Here is a 23,290-nt window from a genome sequence, read left to right as displayed (position 1 = left end):
TCTGCAACGTTCCCCAACAGTCACTACTGCAGGGAAGGGGACCACAATCCGATACCACCGGATCAAAAGCGCCACACCACCGAAATTGAGTCATGCACACCTATGGCTACCCCAACATTTAAGACCAAAGACATCGATTGTACACGCAACAGTGATCCCATGATTAGTGTGTCACTGCATAAAACAAACTGGTATAAGAGTTTGTTGGAAATATGCCCTAGAGGCAATAATAAAAAGATTATTATTATTATTTCCTTGTTCATGATAATTGTCTTTTATTCATGCTATAATTGTATTATCCGGAAATCGTAATCCGGAAATCGTAATACACGTGTGAATACATAGACCACAACATGTCCCTAGTGAGCCTCTAGTTGACTAGCTCGTTAATCAACAAATAGTCATGGTTTCCTGACTATGGACATTGGATGTCATTGATAACGAGATCACATCATTAGGAGAATGATGTGATGGACAAGGCCCAACCCTAAGAATAGCACAAGATCGTGTAGTTCGTTTGCTAGAGCTTTTCCAATGTCTAGTATCTTTTCCTTAGACCATGAGATCGTGTAACTCCCGGATACCGTAGGAGTGCTTTGGGTGTACCAAACGTCACAACGTAACTGGGTGACTATAAACGTATACTACGGGTATCTCCGAAAGTGTTTGTTGGGTTGACACGGATCAAGACTGGGATTTGTCACTCCGTATGACGGAGAGGTATCTCTGGGCCCACTCGGTAATGCATCATCATAATGAGCTCAAAGTGACCAAGTGTCTGGTCACGGGATCATGCATTACGGTATGAGTAAAGTGACTTGCCGGTAACGAGATTGAACAAGGTATTGGGATACCGACGATCGAATCTAGGGCAAGTAACATACCGATTGACAAAGGGAATTGTATATGGGGTTGCTTGAATCCTCGACATCGTGGTTCATCCGATGAGATCATCGAGGAGCATGTGGGAGCCAACATGGGTATCCAGATCCCGCTGTTGGTTATTGGCCGGAGAGTCGTGTCGGTCATGTCTACGTGTCTCCCGAACCCGTAGGGTCTACACACTTAAGGTTCGGTGATGCTAGGGTTGTAGAGATATAAGTATGCAACAAACCGAAAGTTGTTCGGAGTCCCGTATGAGATCCCGAACGTCACGAGGAGTTCCGGAATGGTCCAGAGGTAAAGAATTATATATGGGAAGTCGAGTTTCGGCCATCGAGAAAGTTTCGGGGGTCACCGGTATTGTACCGGGACCACCGGAAGGGTCCCGGGGGTCCATCGGGTGGGGCCACCTATCCCGGAGGGCCCCTGTTGGGGAACGTAGTAATTTCAAAAAAAAATCCTACGCACACGCAAGATCATGGTGATGCATAGCAACGAGAGGGGAGAGTAATGTCCACGTACCCTCATAGACCGTAAGCGGAAGCGTTATGACAACGCGCTTGATGTAGTCGTACGTCTTCACGATCCGACCGATCCAAGTACCGAACGTACGGCACCTCCGAGTTTAGCACACGTTCAGCTCGATGACGATCCCTGGACTCCGATCTAGCAAAGTGTCGGGGATGAGTTCCGTCAGCACGACGGCGTGGTGACGATGATGATGTTCTACCGGCGCAGGGCTTCGCCTAAACTCCGCGACGATATGACCGAGGTGGAATATGGTGGAGGGGGCACCGCACACGGCTAAGGAACGATCATGTAGATCAACTTGTGTCATGGGGTGCCCCCCTCCCCCGTACATAAAGGAGCCAAGGGGGAGGGTGCGGCCGGCCAAGAAGGGCGCACCAAGGAGGAGTCCTACTCCCACCGGGAGTAGGATTCCCCCCTTCCAAGTAGTAGTAGTAGGAGTCAAGGAAAGGGGGAAGAGAAGAGAAGGAAGGAGGGGGCGCAGCCCCTCCCCCTAGTCCAATTCGGACTAGGCCTTGTGGGGGGGGGGGCGCCCAACCTCTCCTCTCTCTTTCCCTAAAGCCCAATAAGGCCCATATACTCCCCTGCGAATTCCCGTAACTCTCCGGTACTCCGAAAAATACCCGAATCACCCGGAACCTTTATGAACTCCGAATATAGTCGTCCAATATATGGATCTTTATGTCTCGACCATTTCGAGACTCCTCGTCATGTCCCCGATCTCATCCGGGACTCCTAAATCCTTCGGTACATCAAAACTTATAAACTCATAATATAATTGTCATCGTAACATTAAGCGTGCGGACCCTACGGGTTCGAGAACTATGTAGACATGACCTAGAACTATTCTCGGTCAATAACCAATAGCGGAACCTGGATGCTCATATTGGCTCCCACATATTCTACGAAGATCTTTATCGGTCAAACCGCATAACAACATACGTTGTTCCCTTTGTCATCGGCATGTTACTTGCCCGAGATTCGATCGTCGGTATCTAATACCTAGTTCAATCTCGTTACCGGCAAGTCTCTTTACTCGTTACGTAATGCATCATTCCGTAACTAACTCATTAGCTACATTGCTTGCAAGGCTTATAGTGATGTGCATTACCGAGAGGGCCCAAAGATACCTCTCCGACAATCGGAGTGACAAAACCTAATCTCGAAATACGCCAACCCAACATGTTCCTTTGGAGACACCTGTAGTACTCCTTTATAATCACCCAGTTATGTTGTGACGTTTGGTAGCACCCAAAGTGTTCCTCCGATAAACGGGAGTTGCATAATCTCATAGTTACAGGAACATGTATAAGTCATGAAGAAAGCAATAGCAACATACTAAACGATCAACTGCTAGGCTAACGGAATGGGTCAAGTCAATCACATCATTCTCCTAATGATGTGACCCCATTAATCAAATGACAACTCATGTCTATGGCTAGGAAACATAACCATCTTTGATCAATGAGCTAGTCAAGTAGAGGCATACTAGTGACACTCTGTTTGTCTATGTATTCACACAAGTATTATGTTTCCGGTTAATACAATTCTAGCATGAATAATAAACATTTATCATGATATAAGGAAATAAATAATAACTTTATTATTGCCTCTAGGGCATATTTCCTTCAGTCTCCCACTTGCACTAGAGTCAATAATCTAGTTCACATCATCATGTGATTTAACACCAATATTCATATCTGTATATGATTAACACCCATAGTTCACATCGTCATGTGATCAACACCCAAAGGGTTTACTAGAGTCAATAATCTAGTTCACATCGCTATGTGATTAACACCCAAAGAGTACTAAGGTATGATCATGTTTTGCTCGTGAGAGAAGTTTAGTCTATGGGTCTGTCACATTCAGAGCCGTATGTATTTTGCAAATATTCTATGTCTACAATGCTCTGCATGGAGCTACTCTAGCTAATTGCTCCCACTTTCAATATGTATCCAGATTGAGACTTAGAGTCATCTGGATCGGTGTAAAAGCTTGCACCGATGTAACTTTTTACGACGGGCTCTTTTATCACCTCCATAATCGAGAAGTATTTCCTTGGTCCTCACTAAGGATATTCTTGACCGTTGTCCAGTGATATACTATTAGATAAAATTGTATTCCTTTGCCAAACACAGAGCAAGGTATACAATAGGTCTGGTTCACAGCATAGCATACTTTATAGAACCTATGACTGAGGCATAGGGAATGACTTTTCATTCTCTTTCTATTTTCTGCCGTAGTCGGGTTTTGAGTCTTACTCAACTTCACACCTTGCAACACAGGCAAGAACTCTTTCTTTGACAGTTCCATTTTGAACTACTTCAAAAAATTTATCAAGGTATGTACTTATTGAAAAACTTATCAAGCGTCTTGATCTATCTATATAGATCTTGATGCTCAATGTGTAAGCAGCTTCACCGAGGTCTTTCTTTGAAAAACTTCTTTCAAACACCCCTTTATGCTTTCCAGAAAATTCTACATCATTTCCAATTAATAATATGTCATTCACATATACTTATCAGAAATGTTGTAGTGCTCCCACTCACTTTCTTGTAAATACAGGTCTTTCCAAAAGTCCGTATAAAACCATATGCTTTGATCAACTCATCAAAGCGTATATTCCAACTCCGAGATGCTTGCACCAGTCCATTGATGGATTGCCGGAGCTTGCACACTTTGTTAGCATCTTTAGGATTGACAAAAACTTTCTAGTTGCATCATATACAACTCTTCTTTAATAAATCCATTAAGGAATGCAGTTTTGACATTCATTTGCCAGATTTCATAAAATGTGGCAATTGCTAACACGATTCAGACAGACTTAAGCTTTGATACGAGTGAGAAAATCTCATCGTATTCAACACCTTGAACTTGTTGAAAACATTTCGCAACAAGTCGAGCTTAGTAGATAGTAACACTACTATCAGTGTCCGTCTTCCTCTTGAAGATCCATTTATTTAACATGGCTTGCTGATCATCGAGCAAGTCAATCAAAGTCCATACTTTGTTCTCATGCATGGATCATATCTCAGATTTTATGGCCTCAAGCCATTTCGTGGAATCTGGGCTCATCATCGCTTCCTCATAGTTCATAGGTTCATCATGGTCTAGTAACATGATTTCTAGAACATGATTACCGTACCACTCTGGTGCGGATCTTACTCTGGAAGACCTACGAGGTTTGGTAGCAACTTGATCTGAAGTTTCATGATCATCATCATTAACTTCCTCACTAATTGGTGTAGGAATCACTGGAACTGATTTCTGTGATGAACTACTTTCCAATAAGGGAGAAGGTACAATTACCTCATCAAGTTCTACTTTCCTCCCACTCACTTCTTTCGAGAGAAACTTCTTCTCTAGAAAGGATCCATCTTAGCAACGAATAACTTGCCTTCGGATCTGTGATAGAAGGTGTACCCAATAGTTACCTTTGGGTATTCTATGAAGACGCACTTCTCCGATTTGGGTTCGAGCTTATCAGGTTGAAAACCTTTTTCATATAAGCATCGCAACTCCAAGCTTTAAGAAACGACAGCTTAGGTTTACTGCTAAACCATAGTTCATACGGTGTCGTCTCAACGGATTTAGATGGTGCCCTATTAAGCGTGAATGCAGTTGTCTCTAATGCATAACCCCAAAATGATAGTGGTAAACCGATAAGAGACATCATAGATCGCACCATATCTAGTAAAGTACGATTACGACGTTCGGACACACCATTACATTGTGGTGTTCCAGATGGCGTGAGTTGCGAAACTATTTCACATTGTTTCAAATGAAGACCAAACTCATAACTCAAATATTCGTCTCCATGATCAGATCGTAGAAACTTTATTTTTCTTGTTATGATGATTTTTCCACTTCACTCTGAAATTCTTTGAACTTTTCAACTATTTCAGACTTATGTTTCATCAAGTAGATATACCCATATCTGCTCAAATCATCTGTGAAGGTCAGAAAATAACGATACTTGCCACGAGCCTTAACACTCATCGGATCGCATACATCGGTATGTATTATTTCGAATAAGTCAGTAGCTTGTTCTATTGTTTCGGAGAACGGAGTTTTAGTCATATTTCCCAAAAGGCACAGTTCGCAAGCATTAGATGATTCATAACCAAGTGATTCCGAAAATCCATCTTTATGGAGTTTCTTCATGCGCTTTATACCGATATGATCCAAACGGCAGTGCCACAAATAAGTTGCACTATCATTATTAACTTTGCATCTTTTGGCATCAATATTATGAATATGTGTATCACTACGATCGAGATCCAACAAACTATTTTCATTGGGTGTATGACCATAGAAGGTTTTATTCATATAACCAGAACAACAATTATTCTTTGACTTTAAATGAATAACTGTATCACAATAAACATGATCAAATCATATTCATGTTCAACGCAAACGCCAAATAACATTTATTTAGGTTCAACACTAATCCCGAAAGTATAGGGAGTGTGCGATGATGATCATATCAATCTTGGAACTATTTCCAACACTCATCGTCACTTCACCCTCAACTAGTCTCTGTTTATTCTGTAACTCCTGTTTCGAGTCACTAATTTTTAGCAACCGAACAAGTATCAAATACTCAGGGGCTACTATAAACACTAGTAAGGTACACATCAATAATCTATATATCAAATATACCCTTGTTCACTCTGCCATCCTTCTTATCCACCAAATATTCAGGGTATTTCCGTTTCCAGTGACCATTTCTTTTGCAGTGTAAGCACTCAGTTTCAGGCTTTGGTTCAGCTTTGGGCTTCTTCGTGGGAGTGACAACTTGCTTGTCATTCTACTTGAAGTTCCCTTTCTTTCCCTTTGCCCTTTACTTGAAACTAGTGATCTTGTCAACCATCAACACTTGATGCTCTTTCTTGATTTCTACCTTCGTCGATTTCAACATCACGAAGAGCTCGTGAATCGTTTTTGTCATCCCTTGCATACTATAGTTCATCACAAAGTTCTACTAACTTGGTGATGGTGACTAGAGAACTCTGTCAATCACTATCTTATCTGGAAGATTAACTCCCACTTGATTCAAGCGATTGTAGTACCCAGACAATCTGAGCACATGCTCACTAGTTGAGCGATTCTCCTCCAACTTTTAGCCACAGAACTTGTTGGAGACTTCATATCTCTCAACTCGGGTATTTGCTTGAAATATTAACTTCAACTCCTGGAACATCTCGTATGGTCCATGACGTTCAAAACGTCTTTGAGGTCCCGATTCTAAGCCGTTAAGCATGGTGCACTAAACTATCAAGTAGTCATCATATTGAGCTAGCCAAACGTTCATAACGTCTGCATCTGCTCCTGCAATAGGCCTGTCACCTAGCGGTGCATTAAGGACATAATTCTTCTATGCAGCAATGAGGATAAACCTCAGATCACGGATCCAATCCGCATCATTGCTACTAACATCTTTCAACATAATTTTCTCTAGGAACATATCAAAATAAACATATGAAAGCAACAACGCAAGCTATTGATCTACAACATAATTTGCAAAATACTACCAGGACGAAGTTCATGATAAATTAAAGTTCAATTAATCATATTACTTAAGAACTCCCACTTAGATAGACATCCCTCTAATCCTCTAAGTGATTACGTGATCCATATCAACTACACCATGTCCGATCGTCACGTGAGATAGAGTAGTTTCAACAGTGAACATCAATATGTTGATCATATCTACTATATGATTCACGCTCGACCTTTTGGTCTCCGTGTTCCGAGGCCATATCTGTTATATGCTAGGCTCGTCAAGTTTAACCTAAGTATTCCGCGTGTGCAACTGTTTTGCACCCGTTGTATTTGAACGTAGAGCCTATCACACCCGATCATCACGTGGTGTCTCAGCACGAAGAACTTTCGCAACGGTGCATACTCAGGGAGAACACTTTTACTATGATAATTCAGTGAGGGATCATCTTATAATGCTACCGTCAATCAAAGCAAGATAAGATGCATAAAGGATAAACATCACATGCAATCAATATAAGTGATATGATATGGCCATCATCATCTTGTGCTTGTGATCTCCATCTCCGAAGCTTCGTCGTGATCACCATCGTCACCGGCGCGACACCTTGATCTCCATCGTAGCATCGTTGTCGTTACGCCATCTATTGCTTCTACGACTATCGCTACCGCTTAGTGATAAAGTAAAGCAATTACACGGCATTTGCATTTCATACAATAAAGCGACAACCATATGGCTCCTGCCAGTTGCCGATAACTTCGGTTACAAAACATGATCATCTCATATAATAAAATATAGCATCACGTCTTGACCATATCACATCACAACATGCCCTGCAAAAACAAGTTAGACGTCCTCTACTTTGTTGTTGCAAATTTTACGTGGCTGCTACAGGCTGAGCAAGAACCGTTCTTACCTACGCATCAAAACCACAACGATAGTTTGTCAAGTTGGTGCTGTTTTAACCTTCGCAAGGACCGGGCGTAGCCACACTCAGTTCAACTAAAGTTGGAGAAACAGACACCCGCTAGTCACCTGTGTGCAAAGCACGGCGGTAAAACCAGTCTCGCGTAAGCGTATGCGTAATGTCGGTCCGGGCCGCTTCATCCAACAATACCGCTGAACCAAAGTATGACATGCTGGTAAGCAGTATGACTTGTATCGCCCACAACTCACTTGTGTTCTATTCGTGCAAATAACATCAACACATAAAACCTAGGCTCGGATGCCACTGTTGGGGAACGTAGTAATTTCAAAAAAAATTCCTACGCACACGCAAGATCATGGTGATGCATAGCAACGAGAGGGGAGAGTAATGTCCACGTACCCTCATAGACCATAAGCAGAAGCGTTATGACAACGCGGTTGATGTAGTCGTACGTCTTCAATGATCCGACCGATCCAAGTACCGAACGTACGGCACCTCCGAGTTCAGCACACGTTCAGCTCGATGACGATCCCCGGACTCCGATCCAGCAAAGTGTCGGGGATGAGTTCCGTCAGCACGACGGCGTGGTGACGATGATGATGTTCTACGGTGCAGGGCTTCGCCTAAACTCCGCGACGATATGACCGAGGTGGAATATGGTGGAGGGGGCACCGCACACGGCTAAGGAACGATCACGTAGATCAACTTGTGTCATGGGGTGCCCCCCTGCCCCCGTATATAAAGGAGCCAAGGGGGAGGGGGCGGCCGGCCAAGGAGGGCGCGCCAAGGAGGAGTCCTACTCCCACCGGGAGTAGGATTCCCCCCCTTCCAAGTAGTAGGAGTAGGAGTCAAGGAAAGGGGGAAGAGAAGAGAAGGAAGGAGGGGGCGCAGCCCCTCCCCCTAGTCCAATTCGGACTAGGCCTTGGGGGGGGGGGGAGGGGCGCCCAACCTCTCCTCTCTCTTTCCCCTAAAGCCCAATAAGGCCCATATACTCCCCGGCGAATTCCCGTAACTCTCCGGTACTCCGAAAAATACCCGAATCACTCAGAACCTTTCTGAACTCCGAATATAGTCGTCCAATATATCGATCTTTACGTCTCGACCATTTCGAGACTCCTCGTCATGTCCCCGATCTCATCCGGGACTCCTAACTCCTTCGGTACATCAAAACTTATAAACTCATAATATAATTGTCATCGTAACGTTAAGCGTGCGGACCTTTCAGGTTCGAGAACTATGTAGACATGACCTAGAACTATTCTCGGTCAATAACCAATAGTGGAACCTGGATGCTCATATTGGCTCCCACATATTCTACGAAGATCTTTATCGGTCAAACCGCATAACAACATACGTTGTTCCCTTTGTCATCGGCATGTTACTTGCCCGAGATTCGATCGTCGGTATCTAATACCTAGTTCAATCTCGTTACCGGGAAGTCTCTTTACTCGTTACGTAATGCATCATTCCGTAACTAACTCATTAGCTACATTGCTTGCAAGGCTTATAGTGATGTGCATTACCGAGAGGGCCCAAAGATACCTCTCCGACAATCGGAGTGACAAAACCTAATCTCGAAATACGCCAACCCAACATGTTCCTTTGCAGACACCTGTAGTACTCCTTTATAATCACCCAGTTATGTTGTGACGTTTGGTAGCACCCAAAGTGTTCCTCCGGTAAACGGGAGTTGCATAATCTCATAGTTACAGGAACATGTATAAGTCATGAAGAAATCAATAGCAACATACTAAACGAACAACTGCTAGGCTAACGGAATGGGTCAAGTCAATCACATCATTCTCCTAATGATGTGATCCCATTAATCAAATGACAACTCATGTCTATGGCTAGGAAACATAACCATCTTTGATCAATGAGCTAGTCAAGTAGAGGCATACTAGTGACACTCTGTTTGTCTATGTATTCACACAAGTATTATGTTTCCGGTTAATACAATTCTAGCATGAATAATAAACATTTATCATTATATAAGGAAATAAATAATAACTTTATTATTGCCTCTAGGGCATGTTTCCTTCAGCCCCATGGGCTGAAGTGGGGACGGGAACCAGTCCCTGGTGGGCTGGTGTGCCCCCCCCTTGGCCCCCCTGCGCCTAGGGTTGGAAACCCTAGGGTGGGGGGGCGCCTCCACTTGCCTTGGGGGGCAAGCCACCCCCTTGGCCGCCCCCCCTTGGAGATGGGATATCCTACGGCCGGCGCCCCCCCTGGGGGCCTATATAAAGAGGGGGAGGGAGGGCACCCGCACCCTTGCACTTGGCGCCTCCCTTCCCCCTTGCTACACCTCTCCCTCCCACAGACGCTTGGCGAAGCCCTGCCGGGATCCCTGCTGCATCCACCACCACGCCGTCGTGCTGCTGGATCTTCATCAACCTCTCCTTCCCCCTTGCTGGATCAAGAAGGAGGAGACGTCACGCTGACCGTACGTGTGTTGAACGTGGAGGTGCCGTCCGTTCGGCGCTAGGATCTCCGGTGATTTGGATCACGACAAGTACGACTCCCTCAACCTCGTTCTTGAACGCTTTCGCTCGCGATCTACAAGGGTATGTAGATGAACTCCCCTCTCTCGTTGCTAGATGAACTCATAGATTGATCTTGGTGAACGTAGGAATTTTTTTATTTTATGCAACGTTCCCCAACAGTGGCATCATGAGCTAGGCCTATGCGTAGTTCTCTTTGCACGAGTAGAACACAAATCTGTTGTGGGCGTAGATGTTGTCAAATTTCTTGCCACTATTAGTCTTATTTTGCTTCAGCGGTATTGTGGGATGAAGCGGCCCGGACCGACCTTACACGTACGCTTACGTGAGACAGGTTCCGCCGACTGACATGCACTAGTTGCATAAGGTGGCTAGCGGGTGTCTGTCTCTCCCACTTTAGTTGGAGCGGATTCAATGAAAAGGGTCCTTATGAAGGGTAAATAGAAGTTGAAAAATCATGTTGTGGCTTTTTCATAGGTAAGAAAATGTTCTTGCTAGAACCCTATTGCAGCCACGTAAAAGATGCAACAACAATTAGAGGACGTCTAATTTGTTTTTGCAGCAATTGCTTTGTGATGTGATATGGCCAAAAGTTGTGATGAATGATGAATGATATATTGTGATGTATGAGATCATGTTCTTGTAATAGGAATCACGACTTGGATGTCGATGAGTATGACAACCGGCAGGAGCCATAGGAGTTGTCTTAATTATTGTATGACCTGCGTGTCAATGATTTAACGTCATGTAATTACTTTACTTTATTGCTAAACCGTTAGCTATAGTAGTATAAGTAATAGTTGGCGAGCAACTTCATGGAGACACGATGATGGAGATCATGATGATGAAGATCATGGTGTCATGCCGGTGAAGAAGATGATCATGGAGCCCCGAAGATGGAGATCAAAGGAGCTATATGATATTGGCCATATCATGTCACTACTATTTGATTGCATGTGATGTTTATCATGTTTTTGCATCTTGTTTACTTAGAATGACGGTAGTAAATAAGATGATCCCTCATAATAATTTCAAGAAAGTGTTCCCCCTAACTGTGCGCCGTTGCGACAGTTCGTTGTTTCGAAGACGGGTGTGATAGATTCTAACGTTCACATACAACGGGTGTAAGACAGATTTACACATGCAAAACACTTAGGTTAACTTGACGAGCCTAGCATGTACAGATATGGCCTCGGAACACAAGAGACCGAAAGGTCGAACATGAGTCGTATGAAATATACGATCAACATGGAGATGTTCACCGATGATGACTAGTCCGTATCACGTGATGATCGGACACGGCCTAGTCGACTCGGATCATGTAGCACTTAGATGACTAGAGGGATGTCTAATCTGCGTGGGAGTTCATTAAATAATTTGATTAGATGAACTTAATTATCATGAACTTAGTCTAAAATCTTTGCAAAAATGACTTGTAGATCAAATGGTCAACGCTCATGTCAACATGAACTTCAACGCGTTCCTAGAGAAAACCAAGCTGAAAGATGATGGCAGCAACTATACGGACTGGGTCCGGAACCTGAGGATCATCCTCATAGCTGCCAAGAAAGCATATGTCCTTGAAGCACCATTAGGTGACCCACCTTCTCTTCCAGCACTACAAGACGATTTGAACGTTTGGCAGACACATGCTGATGATTACTCCCTCGTTCAGTGCGGCATGCTTTACAGCTTAGAACCGGGGCTCCAAAAGCGTTTTGAGCAACACGGAGCATATGAGATGTTTGAGGAGCTGAAAATGGCTTTCCAAGCTGACGCCCGGGTCGAGAGATATGAAGTCTCCGACAAGTTCTATAGTTGTAAGATGAAGGAAAATAGTTCTATCAGTGAGCACATACTCAAAATGTCTGGGTTGCACAACCGCCTGTCCCAGCTGGACATTAACCTCCCGGACGAGGCGGTCATTGATAGAATCCTTCAGTCGCTCCCACCGAGCTACAAGAGCTTTGTGATGAACTACAATATGCATGGGGTGGTGAAAACTATTCCTGAAGTATTTTCAATTCTGAACTCAGCAGAGGTAGAAATCAGAAAGGAACATCAAGTGTTGATGGTCAATAAAACCACCAAGTTCAAGAAAGGCAAGGGTAAAAAGAACTTCAAAAAGGACGGCAAGGATGTTGCCGCGCCTGGTAAGCCAGTTGCCGGGAAGAAGTCAAAGAATGGACACAAGCCTGAAACTGAGTGCTTTTATTGCAAAGGGAAGGGTCACTTGAAGCGGAACTGCCCCAAATACTTAGCGGACAAGAAGGCCGGCAACACTAAAGGTATATGTGATGTACATGTAATTGATGTGTACCTTACCAGTGCTCGTAGTAGCTCCTGGGTATTTGATACCGGTGTCGTTGCTCATATTTGTAACTCAAAGCAGGAGCTACGGAATAAGCGGAGACTGGCGAAGGACGAGGTGACGATGCGTGTCGGGAATGGTTCCAAGGTCGATGTGATCGCCATCGGCACGCTACCTCTACATTTACCTACGGGATTAGTTTTAAACCTTAATAATTGTTATTTAGTGCCAAGTTTGAGCATGAACATTGTATCTGGATCTCGTTTAATATGAGATGGCTACTCATTTAAATCCGAGAATAATGGTTGTTCTATTTATATGAGAGATATGTTTTATGGTCATGTCCCGATGGTCAATGGTTTATTCTTGATGAATATCGAACGTAATGTTACACATATGATGTAAAGTTGATAACGATAGTCCCACATACTTGTGGCACTGCCGCCTTGGTCACATTGGTGTCAAGCGCATGAAGAAGCTCCATGCTGATGGACTTTTAGAGTCTCTCGATTATGAATCATTTGACACATGCGAACCATGCCTCATGGGCAAAATGACCAAGACTCCGTTCTCCGGAACAATGGAGCGAGAAACCAACTTGTTGGAAATCATACATACCGATGTGTGCGGTCCAATGAGCGTTGAGGCTCGCGGAGGATATCGTTATGTTCTCACACTCACTGATGACTTGAGTAGATATGGGTATGTCTACTTGATGAAACACAAGTCTGAGACCTTTGAAAAGTTCAAGGAATTTCAGAATGAGGTAGAGAATCAACATGGCCGAAAGATAAAGTTCTTACGATCAGATCATGGAGGAGAATATTTAAGTCGCGAATTTGGTACACACTTAAGGAAATGTGGAATCGTTTCACAACTCACGCCGCCTAGAACACCTCAGCGTAACGGTGTGTCCGAACGTCGTAATCGCACTCTATTGGATATGGTGCGATCTATGATGTCTCTTACCAATTTACCGCTATCATTTTGGGGATACGCTCTAGAGACAGCTACATTCACTTTAAATAGGGCTCGGTCTAAATCCGTTGAGACGACACCGTATGAATTATGGTTTGGGAAGAAACCTAAGCTGTCGTTTCTAAAAGTTTGGGGATGCGATGCTTATGTCAAGAAACTTCAACCTGAAAAGCTCGAACCCAAGTCGGAAAAATGCGTCTTCATAGGATACCCTAAGGAAACCATTGGGTATACCTTCTACGTTAGATCCGAAGGCAAGATCTTTGTTGCCAAGAATGGATCCTTTCTGGAAAAAGAGTTTCTCTCGAAAGGAGTAAGTGGGAGGAAAGTAGAACTCGATGAAGTACTACCTCTTGAACCGGAAAGTAGTGCAGATCAGGAAAATGTTCCTGTGGTGCCTACACCGACTGGAGAGGAAATTAATGATGATGATCAAGGTACTTCAGATCAAGTTGCTACTGGACTTCGTAGGTCCACAAGGACACGTTCCACACCAGAGTGGTATGGCAACCCTGTCCTGGAAATCATGTTGTTAGACAATGGTGAACCTTCGAACTATGAAGAAGCAATGGCGAGCCCAGATTCCAACAAATGGCTTGAAGCCATGCAATCCGAGATAGGATCCATGTATGAAAATGAAGTATTGACTTTGACAGACTTGCCCGATGATCGGCGAGCGATAGAAAACAAATGGATCTTTAAGAAGAAGACGGACGCGGATGGTAATGTTACCATCTATAAAGCTCGACTTGTTGCTAAGGGTTATCAACAAGTTCAAGGGGTTGACTACGATGAGACATTCTCTCCCGTAGCAAAGCTAAAGTCCGTCCGAATCATGTTAGCAATTGCCGCATACTATGATTATGAGATATGGCAGATGGACGTCAAAACGACATTCCTTAACGGACATCTTAAGGAAGAACTGTATATGATGCAGCCAGAAGGTTTTGTCGATCCTAAGAATGCTAACAAGGTGTGCAAGCTCCAGCGATCCATTTATGGGCTGGTGCAAGCATCTCGGAGTTGGAACATTCACTTTGATGAGATGATCAAGGCGTTTGGGTTTATGCAGACTTATGGAGAAGCCCGCGTTTACAAGAAAGTGAGTGGGAGCTCTGTAGCATTTCTCATATTATATGTAGATGACATACTTTTGATGGGAAATGATATAGAACTTTTGGACAGCATTAGGGCCTACTTGAATAAGTGTTTTTCAATGAAGGACCTTGGAGAAGCTTCTTACATATTAGGCATCAAGATCTATAGGGATAGATCGAGACGCCTCATAGGTCTTTCACAAAGCACATACCTTGATAAGGTATTGAAGAAGTTCAATATGGATCAGTCCAAGAAAGGGTTCTTACCTGTATTGCAAGGTGTGAGATTGAGCTCGGCCTAATGCCCGACCACGGCAGAAGATAAAGAAGAGATGAGTGGCATCCCCTATGCCTCAGCCATAGGTTCTATTATGTATGCCATGCTGTGTACCAGACCTGATGTAAACCTTGCCGTAAGTTTGGTAGGAAGGTACCAAAGTAATCCCAGCAAGGAACACTGGACAGCGGTCAAGAATATCCTGAAGTACCTAAAAAGGACAAAGGACAGGTTTCTCGTCTATGGAGGTGATGAAGAGCTCGTCGTAAAGGGTTACGTCGATGCTAGTTTCGACACAGATCTGGATGACTCTAAGTCACAAACCGGATACATGTATATGTTGAATCGTGGAGCAGTAAGCTGGTGCAGTTGCAAGCAGAGTGTCGTGGCGGGATCTACATGTGAAGCGGAGTACATGGCAGCCTCGGAGGCAGCGCATGAAGCAATATGGATGAAGGAGTTCATCACCAACCTAGGTGTCATACCCAATGCGTCGGGGCTGATCAATCTCTTCTGTGACAACACTGGAGCTATTGCCCTTGCCAAGGAGCCCAGGTTTCACAAGAAGACCAGGCACATCAAGCGTCGTTTCAACTCCATCCGTGAAAATGTTCAAGATGGAGACATAGATATTTGCAAAGTACATACGGATCTGAATGTCGCAGATCCATTGACTAAACCTCTTCCGCGAGCAAAACATGATCAACAACAGTACTCTATGGGTGTTCGATTCATCACAATGTAACTAGATTATTGACTCTAGTGCAAGTGGGAGACTGTTGGAAAGATGCCCTAGAGGCAATAATAAAAGGATTATTATTATTATTTCCTTGTTCATGATAATTGTCTTTTATTCATGCTATAATTGTATTATCCGGAAATCGTAATACACGTGTGAATACATAGACCACAACATGTCCCTAGTGAGCCTCTAGTTGACTAGCTCGTTAATCAATAGATAGTCATGATTTCCTGACTATGGACATTGGATGTCATTGATAACGAGATCACATCATTAGGAGAATGATGTGATGGACAAGACCCAATCCTAAGCATAGCACAAGATCGTGTAGTTAGTTTGCTAGAGCTTTTCCAAATGTCAAGTATCTTTTCCTTAGACCATGAGATCGTGTAACTCCCGGATACCGTAGGAGTGCTTTGGGTGTACCAAACGTCACAACGTAACTGGGTGACTATAAAGGTATACTACGGGTATCTTCGAAAGTGTCTGTTAGGTTGACACGGATCAGACTGGGATTTGTCACTCTGTATGACAGAGAGGTATCTCTGGGCCCACTCGGTAATGCATCATCATAATGAGCTCAAAGTGACCAAGTGTTTGGTCATGGGATCATGCATTACGGTACGAGTAAAGTGACTTGCCGGTAATGAGATTGAACGAGGTATTGGGATACCCACGATCGAATCTCGGGCAAGTAACATACCGATTGGCAAAGGGAATTGTATACGGGGTTGCTTGAATCCTCGACATCGTGGTTCATCCAATGAGATCATCGAGGAGCATGTGGGAGCCAATATGGGTATCCAGATCTAGCTGTTGGTTATTGGCCGGAGAGCCGTCTCGGTCATGTCTACGTGTCTCCCGAACCCGTAGGGTTTACACAGTTAAGGTTCGGTGATGCTTGGGTTGTAGAGATATAATTATGCAGCAAACCGAAAGTTGTTCGGAGTCCCGGATGAGATCCCGGACGTCATGAGGAGTTCCGGAATGGTCCGGAGGTAAAGAATTATATATGGGAAGTCGAGTTTCGGCCATCGAGAAAGTTTTGGGGTTCACCGGTATTGTACCGGGACCACCGAAAGGGTCCCGGGGGTCCACCGGGTGGGGCCACCTATCCCGGAGGGCCCCGTGGGCTGAAGTGGGGAGGGGAACTAGCCCCTGGTGGGCTGGTGCGCCCCCCTTGCCCCCCCTGCGCCTAGGGTTGGAACCCTAGGGGGGGGGGGCGCCTCCACTTGCCTTGGGGGACAAGCCACCCCCTTGGCCGCCGCCCCCCCTTGGAGATGGGATCTCCTAGTGCCGGTGCCCCCCCTGGGGGCCTATATAAAGAGGGGGGAGGGAGGGCAGCCGCACCCTTGCACTTGGCGCCTCCCTTCCCCCTTGCTACACCTCTCCCTCCCGCAGACGCTTGGCGAAGCCCTGCCGGGATCCCTGCTGCATCCACCACCACGCCATCGTGCTGCTTGATCTTCATCAACCTCTCCTTCCCCCTTGCTAGATCAAGAAGGAGGAGACGTCACGCTGACCGTATGTGTGTTGAACGCGGAGGTGCCGTCCGTTCGGTGCTAGGATCTCCGGTGATTTGGATCACGACGAGTACGACTCCCTCAACCTCGTTCTCTTGAACGCTTTCGCTCGCGATCTACAAGGGTATGTAGATGCACTCCCCTCTCTTGTTGCTAGATGAACTCATAGATTTATCTTGGTGAACGTAGGAATTTTTTTATTTTATGCAACGTTCCCCAAGAGAGTTTACACTACTGTAGGATGCTGCTAACACAACACTATGATCAGAGACCCTTTGACGAAACTGTGTGCGATGCATTAATCGCAAATGGTGGTGTAAAAAACCCGTCAAAAAAGGTGCAAACATTTTGCGATGATGGATGCATCAAACATGGGTCGAATTTTAGTTCCGTGTGTGATGCAGGGCATATGGTTCAGTGCAATTAACTGTTTGCGATGAGGAGCAACAAAAGAAACGGGCATCCAGATGAAGGTGTGTGTGATATACAACATACTGTTCACTAGGATGAACTATTTGTGATTAGGCAACACAAAAGAAATGGCCAGCCAGATCAAGGTGTGTGCGATATACGACATGCGGTTCAGTCGGATGAATTGTTTGCCTTGAGACAGAGAACATAAACGGTTCAATATAACAGGATGTGTCTGGTATGTGACAAATAGGTCTATAATCAGAAATGTGTGCGAAGGCCGATAATAACACTGACGATTGCTGCTAATAAGACGTGTGTGTTGTGCGATGGGATTGCATACAGAACAACAACATACACACACACACACTTATAAGGACATGGTTGCATAACCAAATTAAACATCCATTTACATAGGTGGCTACTACAACCATGGCATTTTCACACGCCAAAGTAAACTATTACATGCATAATTACATAGGTGGTTACTACACACATGACATTTCCACACACCAAAGTAAACTATATATTACATGCATAATTAACTAGCATAAACAATCATCTGATCATCATCTACTTCTTGTGAAGCTTGCTCTGCTTGTGGCTCGATCTGGGCTCGTCGATTTGGGTAACGAGGCACTTCCTCATGTCAACGATCCGCCTGTGCATCTCGTAGCATGTGTACACACTCTTGGCCGCAAACCTGAGGTGAGGTTCATCCAGTTGCTGCATCTAGGCCCTGTGCCAGGATACAGGACTTGTTCTCTGGGCATCATGCTTCATCTTTTCATAGTAGGGGTTGATGATGGCCAAAGCAAGTTCAACCAGGGAGTCCTTCTTCATGCTGCCCCAGACCCTGTAGTGCTCACGGATTTCGACAAGGTTCTTGCGGCCAAGTCCGTAACCCTAAGCGCTTTTACATCGTCGGTAGTTTCCACCGTAGCAAACTTGTAGTCGGTGTTGTTGACAAACCTGGTGAAACGGACGCAAGGCTATGTGGCCATGTAGTAGTGGTAGATGAGGAAATGATGGTGCACACACAACTAGGCGATGGCAACCTTCTCATCTTTGCCGAGAAGACCAACAATGTACTGGAGGTCGATGCCGACCACCTTGTACTTTTCTCCAGCAAGCAACTGCTCAATGGTGTTGATTTAGTCGTCCACCACGGTCGGGTCGATGGTGTACACCACCGAGAGATCAATGTTCCTCGCGTGGGTCTCCACTTTATGCTCGCCAAACTCCATTGAAGCGCCGCTAGACATCCCCTCTCTATGTGTCGTCGTGGGTGTGCTTGTTGTGTTGTGGGGTGCGATCGAAAGGTTGAAGAGACTAAGGTTATAATGGCCACGGGAATTAAAGGGGAAGCCGAACGGCCTGGAATATAGGCACGCCCTGATGGCAGTTCTAATTCACAGCACGTAACTCCATCGTGCCGCACGTAACTGCATCATGTGGCAACGTGCACGGCACAACCGCATGCATATGGGCCCCCAACGTGATCGTGCGCAGTCCCAACCGCTGGCAGAGCGCTCGCGGAGGGACACGAGTAGAGTGCTTCGCGGTTGCCTCATCAGAGAGCAACCATATATATATATATATGCATATAGCAGTTGAACACGCAAGGAAAAGTTGTCCACAAGCCGAGCGCACCGACGGACGTGAGCACAGTGTGCCATGGCGCCTAACAGTGAGCAAAGCTTGCCGAGGGACGCGAGCAGAGGAAGACACAGTGATACGTGGAAAGTAAGATGAACTGTGCAAGCGATGTCGGAGACATCAAGCACGAATCAGATTAGAGTTGTGTGTGCGATATGTGGGATACTATTGATCCATCCGAGCTGTTTGTGATGGGATAAGCTGTGTGTGTTGTGGGAAAATGCTTGCTGGTATATAACCATTTGCCATTGATGAATTCATCACTGACGGGTTACCTAGTGCAGTCCGTGTGCGATGTGATATGCTCTGTCTGCAGAACATCTATGCTCCGTGTACAGAAGAGCAACATATATATACTTGTAACATGACATGATTGCAATACCAAATTAAACACCCAATTACGTTATATAACAAATACCATAAATATTGCAAGGTTAAAATTCAAAGATTACAATGCCCAAATTCAAACATTACAAACCTCGTCATTTCTGCAAAGGGATCAACCGCTAACAAGTCATGTATGGGTTTGACACAATGACTTTCAATTACTCTGCCATGACTTTGAACTCAAAAACAGAGCCTCATGGCGACAGGCGACGGGCGCGAGTCTTCTCCGCCGCCGCCGATCCAGCCGGAGCCTCCGCCTCCGCGTACTCTGACCGATGGGGAGGGCTTGGGGGCTGATGGAGGGGGGCTTCCACCGCCGCCGATCCGCCTGGCAGTCTCGCCTCGTGGAGAGGGGAATCCGCCGCGGCCGCCTTTGCGGTTGTCGTCCGATCCACCTCCTCCTCTGGATGGGGTGCGCCCGGTGATCGTGGATCCCGAGGCGCCGGCGCCGGCTATGCCCCCTTCACTGGCTTCTAGTCGAGATCCCTCGACGGCGGATTAGGATCGGGGGTTTTTGAATCCTACAAAATGGTACGTTCATTTTGAAGATACTAGGGAGGTGGGGCGATGGATCAATGGCTTGATCTATTCGCATCCGTCTCATTGGATGACGATCCGTGATGAAGATGGAGAAATTTTGGCCGGACGACAACTCAACGTTGATGAAGAGCTTGTTAGCGGTAAGCGTTTATCGATTGATTTTTTCCATATTGAGGTTCTTGAGTCTATGCAGGTGTCCATGGATTGCGAAGAACAACCTGACCTAGTAGATCTTACGGAGGACAACGACGAACCAAAACCTTTACAGCGGTTTGGGGGACATTTCTGGGTTCTTGCTGATGAGGAAGATGATGATGATCTGCCGGAAAAGATGGTTCGGCCGCCATCTACGCTTGATTTGGTATCATCAATTTCGGTGCCTAAACCTACGGTGAGTTGCAAGAATTCGTTATCTTTCGGTTCTCCGGTTCCTTCAAAGAATTTGAAAATGAAACCTTGGAGTGGACCGTTGCTGAAGGTGGGGCCGCCAGCCACTACCTTGGCTGACTTTTTCCGTCCCGAGTGCTGGATGAAAGTTACTATGCGGAAAAAGAAGGGGGGTCGGACGGTGTTGCAACGTTCGCCGATGGTGACCGGTGTTCGTGATATTCGGGCGGAAAGACAAGAGCGTTTGAATGTGCTTTTGGGCACAGAAGGGCCGCAGTTGATCGACGACGCCATGGGCTTGGCTAGTACTGGGCTTGAGGCCCAGGGGGCTGGCCAGGCTTGCGTTGCGTCGGGAGAAGGAGACGTGCATGTGGAGGCCTCGAGTGGGTCGCCCCCGCATGCATGTTCCTCTCCTTCCCATCGTCGCGCGGCTAGGGTTCGCCGTTGTGGAAACCAGGGGTTCCCGAAAGCCTCATCGCGCCGTCGTCTTCCGGTGCTCTCCGGCGGTGCTGATCGCCGGTCGCCTCCGGGACCGAGTCCGGCCAACATGCCGCCTAAGCCGCGGGCCACGCCGGCTGCGCGAAACCAGGCCGGGGCTGCGGGTGCGACCGCGCCTGGTCACGCTCGGGCTGCGCCCCCGCCCCGGCCGACCCAACTGCAGACGCAGGCGCCGGCTCCAACTCGGGTGGGGCCACCTCCGCCTCCGGCTAGGGCGCTGGTTCTGCCTCCGGCGAGGGCGCTGGTTCCGCCTCCGGCTAGGGCGCCGGCTTTGCCTAGGGGGGCGCCTCCTCCGCCTTCGACGTTGATTCTCGTGCCTAGGACAGAGCCAACGCTGCAACCTAGGGCCGACCCGCCGCCGCCACAACGGCCGTGGCCGAGGGAGATGGCGGGAGGCCGTGGTGGCTCTGGCCAGGGTTCGACCGGCCACGGGACGGGTGCGTCTGCGGGAGATGACCGTAACCCCCGCGTGGTCAGTGGGGTGATGATGGATATGATGCTTTTGGTGCTGGTCTGCACCGGGGTTCTTCGTCCACCGGAGGGGGCCGTGGCTATGCTTGGGTGGACAACGACAATGATAACCGGGGTTTTCATGGACCGCCCGACAATTTTGTCGAGGGTGTGGCTGGCCCCAATAACCGTGCTTTCCGTGGACGTTTTCACGGAGGTCGGGGCGGGAACCGGCGGCATTACCAGCCAAGGCATATGAAGACCGCCACAATGACAGAGGTGGCTGACGGTGCATCGGATCTACCGCAGGTGGCGGCGGAGACGGTGCAGGAATTGGCGACCGTTTCTTTGGCGGAGGCCATGCAGACTGGTGATTCTGGTTCTGAGCAAGGTACGGACAAGGCCGACGGTGACAAGTTGTCCAAGTGGGCGGCTAAAAATAAGAAGCTCACCTGCTTCCGGTGTGGGGAATCGGGACACTTTTTGGTTCAATGTATTGCGGAGCTATGCGATTTGTGCCGGAAACCTAAACATACAGCTGCCAAGTGTCCTCTAATGTTGGGGCCCAAACCTTCCGTTCAGATATACGGGGTGTGTTGTTCGGAGTTGATGTTTTTTGAGTCTCCCAGTGTGGAACCCTCGGCTCCCGTGGTGGAAACCTCCTTCCCGGTGTGGTGAAGGTGGTTCATGGACCGTTGACCGAAGCGCAAATTATTCAGCAGTTGAGAGAGATTGCTCCGGGTAATTTTTTGTGGTCCTTGCTTAAGCTCACAGATAAATCTTTTAAAGTGGACTTCCCATCTAAGGAGGATCAGCTGAGAATCCTCAAGTTCGGTATGAGTAGGGTCACGGGCACTAGTTATGTGTTGCAGTTTGATGAGTGGAAAAAGAAGGAGCCACAGGGCACGCCGTTAACTCAGATTTGGGTTCGTTTCTCTGGATCTCCGTCTGCTTCTCTGGACAACTTTCTGGTGACGTGGAGCCTGGGTTCTTTGATTGGCAAGACTGAGCAGGTGGATATGCAGTTCACGCGTGCTCACGGGGTGGCACGTCTGCTTGTCAGTGTCGCTAACATTGAGTTTCTGCCAGATGTGGTGCCTTGGACACATGTAGGCGTTCTGTATCAGTTGCATGTTGAGTATGAGGATCCTAATCTTTTCAGTGAGTTTGAGGATGATAATCCCATGGACACTTCTGAGGGAGGAGGTGCTTCGGGGCACCAGGATGATAATGCTAAGAGTGATGATGATAAGGCCAAGGGGCCTTCTGATCTGTCTAATTCTGGTGACTCTGTTCCTGTTGGGTCCACTAGTACAGTTCCGACTACCACTCTTCAGCTTGGTTCGTTGGGGGCGTTCTCAGCGCCGCCTAGGCTTTGGTGCGACCGGGGTGATTATGTGAGCCCTTTGGTGAGTCAGTGTGTGACGACGCATGTTGAGGAGGGAGGTGCTGCGGGGCAGGAGGCCCCACCCTCTCCTCTCACCCTTCCCCCACCTTCGGTCGAGGTGGCTGCACTGGTGGTCGCATCTGAAGGTGATGGGCAGGAGGTTCGGCCCTCTGAACCCCTGTCGCCATCGGCACTGAGAGTCTTCTCGACGCTCATGACCCTGAGGTTGCCGTCTTGCGGAGGAGCGGGCGTGCAGGAGGCCGCCGTCTCCCCTATTGCTGCGTTGGAGGGCCAGCCG

The sequence above is a fragment of the Triticum dicoccoides genome, chromosome 1B (assembly GCF_002162155.2).
Source record: "Triticum dicoccoides isolate Atlit2015 ecotype Zavitan chromosome 1B, WEW_v2.0, whole genome shotgun sequence".
NCBI classification, from domain to species: domain Eukaryota; kingdom Viridiplantae; phylum Streptophyta; class Magnoliopsida; order Poales; family Poaceae; genus Triticum; species Triticum dicoccoides.
This window is presented reverse-complemented; position numbering follows the sequence as displayed.